Below are 9,937 nucleotides of genomic sequence, written 5' to 3' on the forward strand. Positions count from 1 at the left end.
TTTGATAAATGACCAAAAACGAAATAGTATTTAGTTTCCAAAAGTCATTTTTCACATAAGATGATGAAATAATACGTGAAGAAAAAAATGAATCAGGAATCAACACCAGGGGGGCTTCCCTGATGGCGTAGTAGTTAAGAATCCACCTGCCAATGCAGGGGACACAGGTTCGAGCCCTGGTCCAGGAAGATCCCACATGCCGCAGAGCAACTAAGCCCGTGCACCACAACTGCTGAGCCTGCGAGCCACAACTACTGAAACCCACGTGCCACACCTACTGAAGCCCACGTGCCTAGAGCCCATGCTCCACAACAAGAGAAGTCACCGCAATGAGAAGCCTGCGCACCGCAACGAAGAGTAGCCCCGGCTCAAAAACAGATTCAACACCAAAAGAACCACATCTTATGAGCATGCTGAAAAATAACACCATCACCGTATCACCCCCTACACCTCTCTTACTAAGGCATAAGTTTGGACATTTTAGGGTCACAAATCCCTTTGAGAACTTCATGCTCATATAGACAAAAGTTTGCAAATAGTTTTAAGGTTCATGTTATCCACAGATGCAGTAATAAGAATACCGGGCCTTCCTTCAGCTAATGTCTGCTTCATCACTGTTTTTTCCCCTTACTTATAATTTTTTACCAGTTATATGAGGCCTATGAACAAAAAGAAATTTTTCAATAATTTATCTATCGACCTCTCACTATGAAAAAGGACAATTTAGTTCTCTTCCACATCACCCATACCATCCATTCCTTTCCCACCATAACACACACACACACTTCTTACATCTCACCATCCCTATATAATTAAAACATACTTTCGGTTGGATCAAGATTCTGTGTATACATTAACATGACTATGTAACTTAAGTCACAGCTATTCTATGAAATGTGCTGTGATTAGTTTTACTTTCTTAGCCCAACTTTTTACATTCCCTTGAGTTAACAAATGCTTTCATTTTATTTAGCTTTATATGTACATATTATTAATTCATGCCCAATTTGTTCCCCAATTCATCTAATTTTATAAGCCTCCACAACACATTTATCACATGTTATCAATTTTTGAACATGTCCATTCTGAAACCTGACCTGCTCCATTCTGGACTGTTTGTTCTCACACCTGGTATACAATTGTCCTCCAGGGACTTCCCTTCAGTGTGATCCACCTTGCACTTGGCTTGGATAATCTGTTTCCTAAATCCTGTCTTCCTTTTTCTTGGTACATACTCTCATTTTGGTGGGTTAACGGCTTCAAAAGCTTCCTGAGAGGGATTGAGCGAGAGGTAAATTTGAGACACTGCATACACGAAAAAAATATATTCTACTCTCACACTTCAAAATTTGGCTGCACTGCAAACTAGATTAGAAATAATTTTTCGAGATTTTTGAAGATATTGCCCTCAGTTGCCTTTTACCTTTCACTATTCTTATTGAAGAGTCTGTAATCACTCTAATTTTATTAATAGCCCATTTTCCCTTCATCTCTGGGAACTTCTCCAACTCTTCTTTGGCTCCTTAGTTGTAAAAGTTTGCAATGAAATGCCTTGACACAAATCTTTTTTCCATCCATTGTGCTTAGCACTATGATGGGTCCTTTCAATTTTTCTTTTAAAGATTTATTTTTTTAATCTATTTATTTATTTTTGTCTGTGTCGGGTCTTAGTTGAGGCACGCAGGAGCTTTGTTGAGGCATGCGGGATCTTCATTGTGGTGCATGGGCTTCTCTCTAGCTGCGGTGTGAGGGTTTTCTCTTCTCTAGTTGTGACACACAGGCTCCAGAGCACATGGGCTCTGTAGTTTGCAGCCTGTGGGCTCTAGTTGAGGTGCACAAGCTCAGTAGTTGTGGCACGTAAAATCTTAGTTCCCTGACTAGGGATCAAACCCACGTTCCCTGCATTGCAAGGCGGATTCTTTACCACTGGACCACCAAGGAAGTCCCAGATGGGCCTTTTAATTTAGAAATTCATATCCTTCGTTCTGGAAAGTTTTCCTGATTTGTTTCTTTGACAATATCTTTCTTAAACTCTTATTATTCAGTTATTGTACTTCTTGGGCTGGCTTTCTAATTTTACCTTTCCTCCCAATTTAATCACTATTTTCTACAAACCCTCATATTGTTGCAAAGCAGGACAGCTTAGAGATTGGGCACTTGGGTTTTGAAGTTAAAGACCTGGGTTCAACACCAGCTCCTCTACTTAATACTGACATAAGCCTCAGCTTCTTATATATAAATAGGGATAATAGTAATAAATAAAATGTAAACAAAGCACTTGGCATATACCTAGCACTCAATAAATGCAGCTATTTTCATACTAACAATCTTTCTTTTTTCTTCTCTCTCTTCCCATAGCTTTTATGACGGCATGTCCTTAGGTTTTTCCTTCTACTTCTCAGGTATCTTTTTTGCTGGATCCTTTTTATGCTTTATCCAATGTTGTCGTCTACAAATCCATCTTTGGCCACTTCTCTTTTTACTCTATGCTAGATCAAATACAAACTCTGTACCCAGGTGTTGCTGTGTGACCTTGGGCAATTTGTTTTACCACTTGATGCCTCAAACCCTCATCTGAAAAAAAGTGGGTTAATAAGCATATCTCCTATGGTTTTCATTATGTTTTTATGAGACTTAGAAGGCCACCTGGCATAGTAGGCACTCAAATTTTTGCCACTATTACTACATTAGTGCTACCCTCTACTGACTCTGCTGCTGCTGCTACCACTGCTATTACTGCTATTTAAAAGGCTCATGATGTTCTCCCCACCTATCTCCTAAGCTTTTACAGAGGTTTAAACTAACTACCTATATTGAAATTATACTTAAATCTTGCTCGTTTCCTTTCCCCATCTCTAAGAGTTTAAAAAGTAAGAATTATCATTCTTCTCCAGATCTCTGCTGCTATTCATGGGCTTATAATCAATATGTTACAAACTATGTTAGTTAACCTTTATTTTCTTAAATACAAATACATAGCTGTGAAATTACTGAAGAACAAAATCAAATTAAATTTTCTTTTTGACAAGAATTCTTCCTTTGGAAGTAATTTCTTAAAGAATTTTATTCTTAAGTTAGCAAAAGTGATACCTGTATACTGACTAGAATACTGAGTTGTATTCTGATAACCTCAGCACATTTAAGGACCAATTTCTTCTGCTTCTCTACATATAACATTGGTACAGCCCTTTACAAGATATTTTCACATATTTGATTCTTACAACAGATCTGAGAAGAAGGTATTCCAGTATTACTCCTTTGACAAGTAATTATTTAGAACCTACTCTGAAAAAGCACTTTACTGACTGATGAATATACATGAATATGTAGTCATAAACAAAAGAGACATGTTCTTTACCCTAATGGAACTAGTTAAGAAGTCAGACAAATAGTGAACAAACAAATGCAGGGAAGGATATATGGCCTGAGGGCAACAAACTAGAACTTAATTTGATAGGGCATTTAAGGACTGCCTTTCTTAGGAGGCAATATTTAAGTTAAGATCTTCTAGATGAGCAAGAAGAAGCCAGCTACACAGCGGGCTAGGCAAAGAAAGCAACGACATGTACAAAGGCCCTGAGTAATTTAAAAACTCAGTGGGTTAGATAAGGGATATCTATCAACAGAAATATCAACAGAAATATAAGGTGAGCCAAACGCAAGCCACATTAGTTATTTAAAATTTTCTAGTAGCTATACTTTAAAAAGTAAAAGCAAGTGAAATTATATCTTTTATTTAACCCAAATATATCTAAAACATTATTTCAACAGAAAATGAACATTTAATGAAATATTTTACATTTTTTTTTAATACTAAGTCTGAAATTCAGTGTGTACTTTATATAGCACATCTCAATTCAGAATAATCACAGTTCAAGTGCTCAAGTTACACATGGCTAGTGGCCTCCATACTGAATAGCACAGGTTAGAACTAAGAGGAGATCATTATGGCTAATGCATAGTAGTTTAACGGGAAGTGCAGAAAGATGAAACTAGAAAAGTCAACCAGGGCCCAGTCAGTAAGGATCTTATAAGAAAGGAATTTGGAATCTATCTGGAGTATGACTGAGAGTCATTTAAGATTTTAAACACGTGAAGAATAATATGATCTTTTCTATTTTATAAAAAAGTATTCTCCTGGGACTTCCCTGGCGGTCAAGTGGTTAACACTCCACGCGCCCAATGCAGGGGGCACAGGTTCTATCCCTGGTCAGGGATAGAATGCCACACAGCATGGCCGGAAAAAATTTTTAAAAAGTATTCTCCTATGTAAACAAATTATAGAGAAGCAAGAGCAGAAGTAGGGAGACTAGGCAGGAAACTGTTACAGAAATCTAGGTAAGAATTAAGATTTAAGTTATTATGGGACAGCAGAGACAAAGAAAATAGATGTATGCAAAATAATTTTGTGGAGGTGGAAACAAAATGATTTTCTGATGAAGTGGATAGAGAGAATGAGGGCAAAAGAAGAATCAAGAGTACATTCTATCCTGACTTGAGCAACTGATTGTACCATTTACTGAAACCAGAGAAATTGGCATTTTGTTGTTATTTGGCAGGGGGTGCTAGAGTTCATGAAAATGAAATCAAGAATTTTTCCAAATAAGAAGATAGGTTCAGAGAGGCTCACACTTACAAATAAATACTAAAAATGAAACTCAAACCCAGATGTCCTAAAATTAGGTCTATTACCCTCTGTGGTAATATACTGTGTCTCCAAAACCTATAAATAAAAATACTCCATTAGGATGTAGCTAAGAACTGCCTCCTGTGACACCATCAGCAAAATCCTCAACTGAAAGGCCCCTTTGGGTCTTTTATAATTCTTTCATATTTTGAAAAATGAAAAGAAAAAATTTACCTTCAGTTAATACATCCAGAAGGTGTCTGAAATCAAAATCTTCTACAGAAAACATTTTCTCCTAACCCAAGCCCCAGAGAACAATAACAAAATAGAATACAAATGCCAAGACTTCAAAATCAGTGCCAAACTCCTACAGGCAAAGTAACAGTAGTTCAGAAGCTTACTGTGACTACTCTTCAGAAGAAACAGGGTGGTCTATACACGTTAACAATGACTCAAAAACCTGGCTATCTCAGCTTCAGGAATTTAATATTCCTTCTAACTTCTTTACCTCCACAAAAACCCTATCAATTTCACTCAACAAATATTTACTAAGCATAGGTATAGGGCTAGGCACTGAGTGGGAGAGGAATATGACATTTGGTTCCTGTCTTGCCCTGTCCTCAAGTAGCACCTCGATGGAGTGTGAGGAGACAAACATGGAAACAACTATAACACAATGTGACAAAGGCCACAGAAAAGTACATACAAGATAACACAGAAACAAATAAGAGGGGCAACTAATTCTGCAGCTTTGGGGAGAAGTAAAGGGTCCAAAGGTATTTTCGAATGGCTTTGGTCACACAGACAGAAGATCCTAGCTGATTTGTATTCTTCCCACTCCATTATTCCCATTCTTGTCATTCTCATCATTTACATTAGGGTACACTCTTGGTATTGTACACTCTATGGGTTTGGACAAATGCGTAAAGATACGTTCAGTATCCACAGTGGATTGGTTCCAGGAACCCCGCATGGAAACCAAAACCCGTGGATGCTCAATTCCCTTATATAAAATGGTATACTATTTGGATATAACCTACACATATCCTCCCGTATACTTTATCATCTTTACATTATTTATAATACCTAATAAAATGTAAATGCTATGTAAACAGTTGCTGAGCTGAGGCAAATTCAAGTTTTGGTTTTTGGAACTTTCTGGAATTTTTTTCGAATATTTTTGATCTGTAGTTGCCCAAATCCATGAATGAGAAATCCAAGGATAAAGAAGTTCAACTGTATTATACAGAGTGGTTGCACTGCCCTAAAAATCCTCTGTGCTCTGCCTCTTCATCTCATCCCTCCTCCCAATGCCTGGCAACCTCTGATCCTTTTACTGTCTCCATAGTTTTGCCTTTTCTAGAATGTCATATAGTTGGACTCCTACTGTGTGTAGCCTTTTCAGACCGGCTTCTTTTACTCAGTAATAGGTATTTAAGTTTCCTCCATGTCTTTGCATGGCTTGATAGCTCATTTCTTTTTAATGCTGAATAATATTCCATTGTCTGGATGTACCACAGTTTACTTATCCATTCACCTACTAAGGGTATCTTGGTTGTTTGCAAGTTTTAGCAATTATGAATAAAGGTGCTATAAACATCTGTGTGCACGTTTTGTGTGGACATTTTTCAACTTTTCAAATCCTTTGGGTAAACACTAAGGAGCATAACTTCTGGACTGTGTGGTAAGAGAATGTTTTGTAAAAACTGGACAAACTGTATTCCAAAGTGGCTGTACCACTTTGCATTCCCACAATTAATGAATGAGAGTTCCTGTTGCTCCATATTCTTGACAGCATTTGATGTTGTCAGTGTTCTAGATTTTTGGCTATTCCAATAGGAATATGGTAATATTTTATAGCTGTTTTAATTTGCATTTCCTGGATGACATATGATGTGGAGCATCTTTTCATATGTGGTTTTTTTTTTTCATATGCTTTTTGCCATCTGTATATATGGTGAGGTGTCTGATAAGGTCTTTGGTCCTTTTTTTAATCATGTATTCTTATTGTTGAGTTTTAAGAATTCTCTGAATACTTGGGGTAACAGTCCATTACTGATAGGGATAAAGTAGGATAATTAAATAGCTCATTTAAAAATCCTGCTAGGCGGGGCTTCCCTGGTGGCACAGTGGTTGAGAATCTGCCTGCCAATGCAGGATACACGGGTTCGAGCCCTGGTCGGGGAAGATCTCACATGCCGCGGAGCAACTAAGTCCATGCGCCACAACTGCTGAGCCTGTGCTCTAGAGCCCACGTGCCACAACTAATGAAAGCTGCACATCTAGAGCCTGTGCTCCACAACAAGAGAAGCCACCACAATGAGAAGCCCACGCACCTCAACGAAGAGTAGCCCCCACTCGCCGCAACTAGAGAAAGCCTGCACACAGCAAGGAAGAGCCAACAACGAAGACCCAGTGCAGCCAAAAATAAACAAATAAATAAATTTTTAAAAATAAAAGTCCCACTAGGGGATTAAAGACAGGGAATTTTAAGGGAGTTTGGGGAGACTCGTGTAAGCTAATAACCACTCAAGAATCCAGTAACCTAGCAACAATCTACACTACCTTGAAAGAAGACCAGGCACATTCAAGCCACAAATCCTGATGGTTAAAACAAAACACAATAGATATGGGGTCTGAATCTCATTACATGAAGTCAGAGTTAATGGTCCTTGAAGAGTCATCTCTGCATGTAGCCAAGACAGGAATATAGGTGAAAGGGGACATTATAAAGAAACCTGAGATGAATTACCATATTTTAGTATATGTTACTACCCTTCTGCTAATATACATATGATTTAAATAGTGCCATGACTGTCTTGGTTAGACCATATAGGGTCAAAGGAGGAACTAATGATATAAGCCTTGATGTAATTCCTTACCCAAGAATAAGGAAGAAGGTGGTCTTCTCCCCTCCCCACTTTTTCTTTGATTATAAAACGTAGCCCTCTTTGTTCTCCAACTGCACTCCCTTGCAAAAGCGTCCTGTGCTAATAAACTCACTCTACCTATCACTTTGCCTCTTACCAAATTCTCTCTGCATAGAGACAAAAGAACCTGAGCTTCAGAAAGTCCTGACACCAGGTGAGCAGTTTTAATTAAAAGACAGTGGGTTCGGGGCTTCCCTGGTGGCACAGTGGTTGAGAATCTGCCTGCTAATGCAGGAGACACGGGTTCGAGCCCTGGTCTGGGAGGATCCCACATGCCGCGGAGCAACTAGGCCCGTGAGCCACAACTACTGAGCCTGCGCGTCTGGAGCCTGTGCTTCGCAACAAGAGAGGCTGCGATAGTGAGAGGCCCGCGCACCGCAATGAAGAGTGGCCCCCGCTTGCCACAACTAGAGAAAGCCCTTGCACAGAAACGAAAACCCAACACAGCAAAAATAAATTAATTAATTAATAAACTCCTACCCCCAACATCTAAAAAAGAAAAAAAATTAAAAAAAAAAAAAAGACAGTGGGTTCGAGTGCCAGCCCATGGGTTCAAGTTCCAATTTGAGTTTTGGCTAGGTTTGAGTCCCATCTGAGTAGGAGTGTGGTTTCATTATTGGATATGTCTTTAGAAAATATTTTCTCCCAGTCTGTGGCTTGCCTTTTCATTCTCTTTACAGTGTCTTTCACAAGCAGAAATTTTTAATTTTAATGAAATTCAGGTATGAATTCTTTTTTTCATGGATTGTGCCTTTGGTGTTGCATCTAAAAAGTCACCAAACCCAAGGTCACCTACTTGGGTGACCTATTTTCTACCATGTTATCCTCTAGGAGTTTTATAGTTTTGCCTTTTACATTTAGGTCTGTGATCCATTTTGAATTAATTTTTGTGAAGGATGTAAGGTCTCTACCTAGGTCTTTTTATTTATTTATTTACTTTTTGCACGTGGATGCCTAGTTGCTCCAACACCTTTTGTTGAAATGACTATCTTTTCTCCACTGTATTGCCTTTGTTCCTTTGTCAAAAACCATTGACTATTGACTATATTTATGTGTGACTACTTCTGGGCTCTCTATTTCATTCCATTGAGCTATATATCTATTCTTTAATCAATCATACTTTTTTTAATTGTAGTTGATTTACAATGTTGTGTTAATTTCTCCTATACAGCAAAATGATTCAATCATACATACAGATATACACTCTTCTTCATATTCTTTTCCATTATGGTTTATCACAGGATACTGAATATAGTTTCCTGGGCTATACAGTAGGACCTTGTTGTTTATCCATCATATTGTCTTTTTTTCTCCCCCCAGTCATCATTTAGAGTTTGTCTGTATGACCCCATCACCTCCTTCCTGTCTCCCTTTAGAAAAAACAATTTTTTTAAATTTTTATTGGAGTATAGTTGATTTATAACGTGTGTCAGTTTCTGCTGTAGAGCAAAGTGAATCAGTTATACACATACATATATCCACTCTTTTTTAGATTCTTTACCCATATAAGGTCACTACAGAGTACTGAGTAGAGTTCCCTGTGCTATACGGTAGGTCCTTATTAGTTATCTATTTTATATATAGTAGAATGTATATGTCAATCCCAATCTCCCAATTTATCCCTCCCCCCTCCACCATACTGTCTTGATTACTGTAGCTTTATAGTGTATCTTGAAGTTGAATAGTGTTAGTCTTCCAGCTTTCTTCTTCTCCTTTAGCAGTGTTGACTATTCTGGATCTTTTGCCTCTCCCTATAAATTTTAGAATCAGTCTGTCAATATCAACAAGATAATTTGCTGGGATTTTGATTGGGATTGCACTGAATCTACAGATCAAGTTGGGAAGAGCTGACCTTCTTAAAATACTGAGTTTGGTAGAATTCACCAGTGAACCTGTCTGGGCCTAGTGCTTTCTGTTCTGGAAAGTTATTAATTATCAATTCAATTTCGTTAATAGAAATTATCTATTCTTGGGACCTCCATGGCAGTCCAGTAGTTAAGACTCCATGCTTCCACTGCAGGGGGCACAGGTTCAATCCCTGGTCAGAGAACTAAACTAAGATCCCACATGCCACGTAGCATGGCCAAAAAAGTAAAAAATAATAAATAATAAAAAAAGAAATTATCTATTCTTGTGTGAGTTTGGGCAGATCATGTCTTTTAAGAAATTGGGGACTTCCCTGGTGGCGCAGTGGTTAAGAATTCGCCTGCCAATGCAGGGGACATGGGTTCGAACCCTTGTCCAGGAAGATCCCACATGCCACAGAGTAACTAAGCCCGTGCATCACAACTACTGAGCCTGCACTCTAGAGCCTCTGAGCCACAACTGCTAAGCCTGCACACCACAACTACTGAAGCCCATGCACCTTAGAGCCTGCGCA

The sequence above is a fragment of the Lipotes vexillifer genome, unplaced genomic scaffold (genome assembly GCF_000442215.2).
Source record: "Lipotes vexillifer unplaced genomic scaffold, Lipotes_vexillifer_v1.1 scaffold490, whole genome shotgun sequence".
Taxonomy (NCBI): domain Eukaryota; kingdom Metazoa; phylum Chordata; class Mammalia; order Artiodactyla; family Lipotidae; genus Lipotes; species Lipotes vexillifer.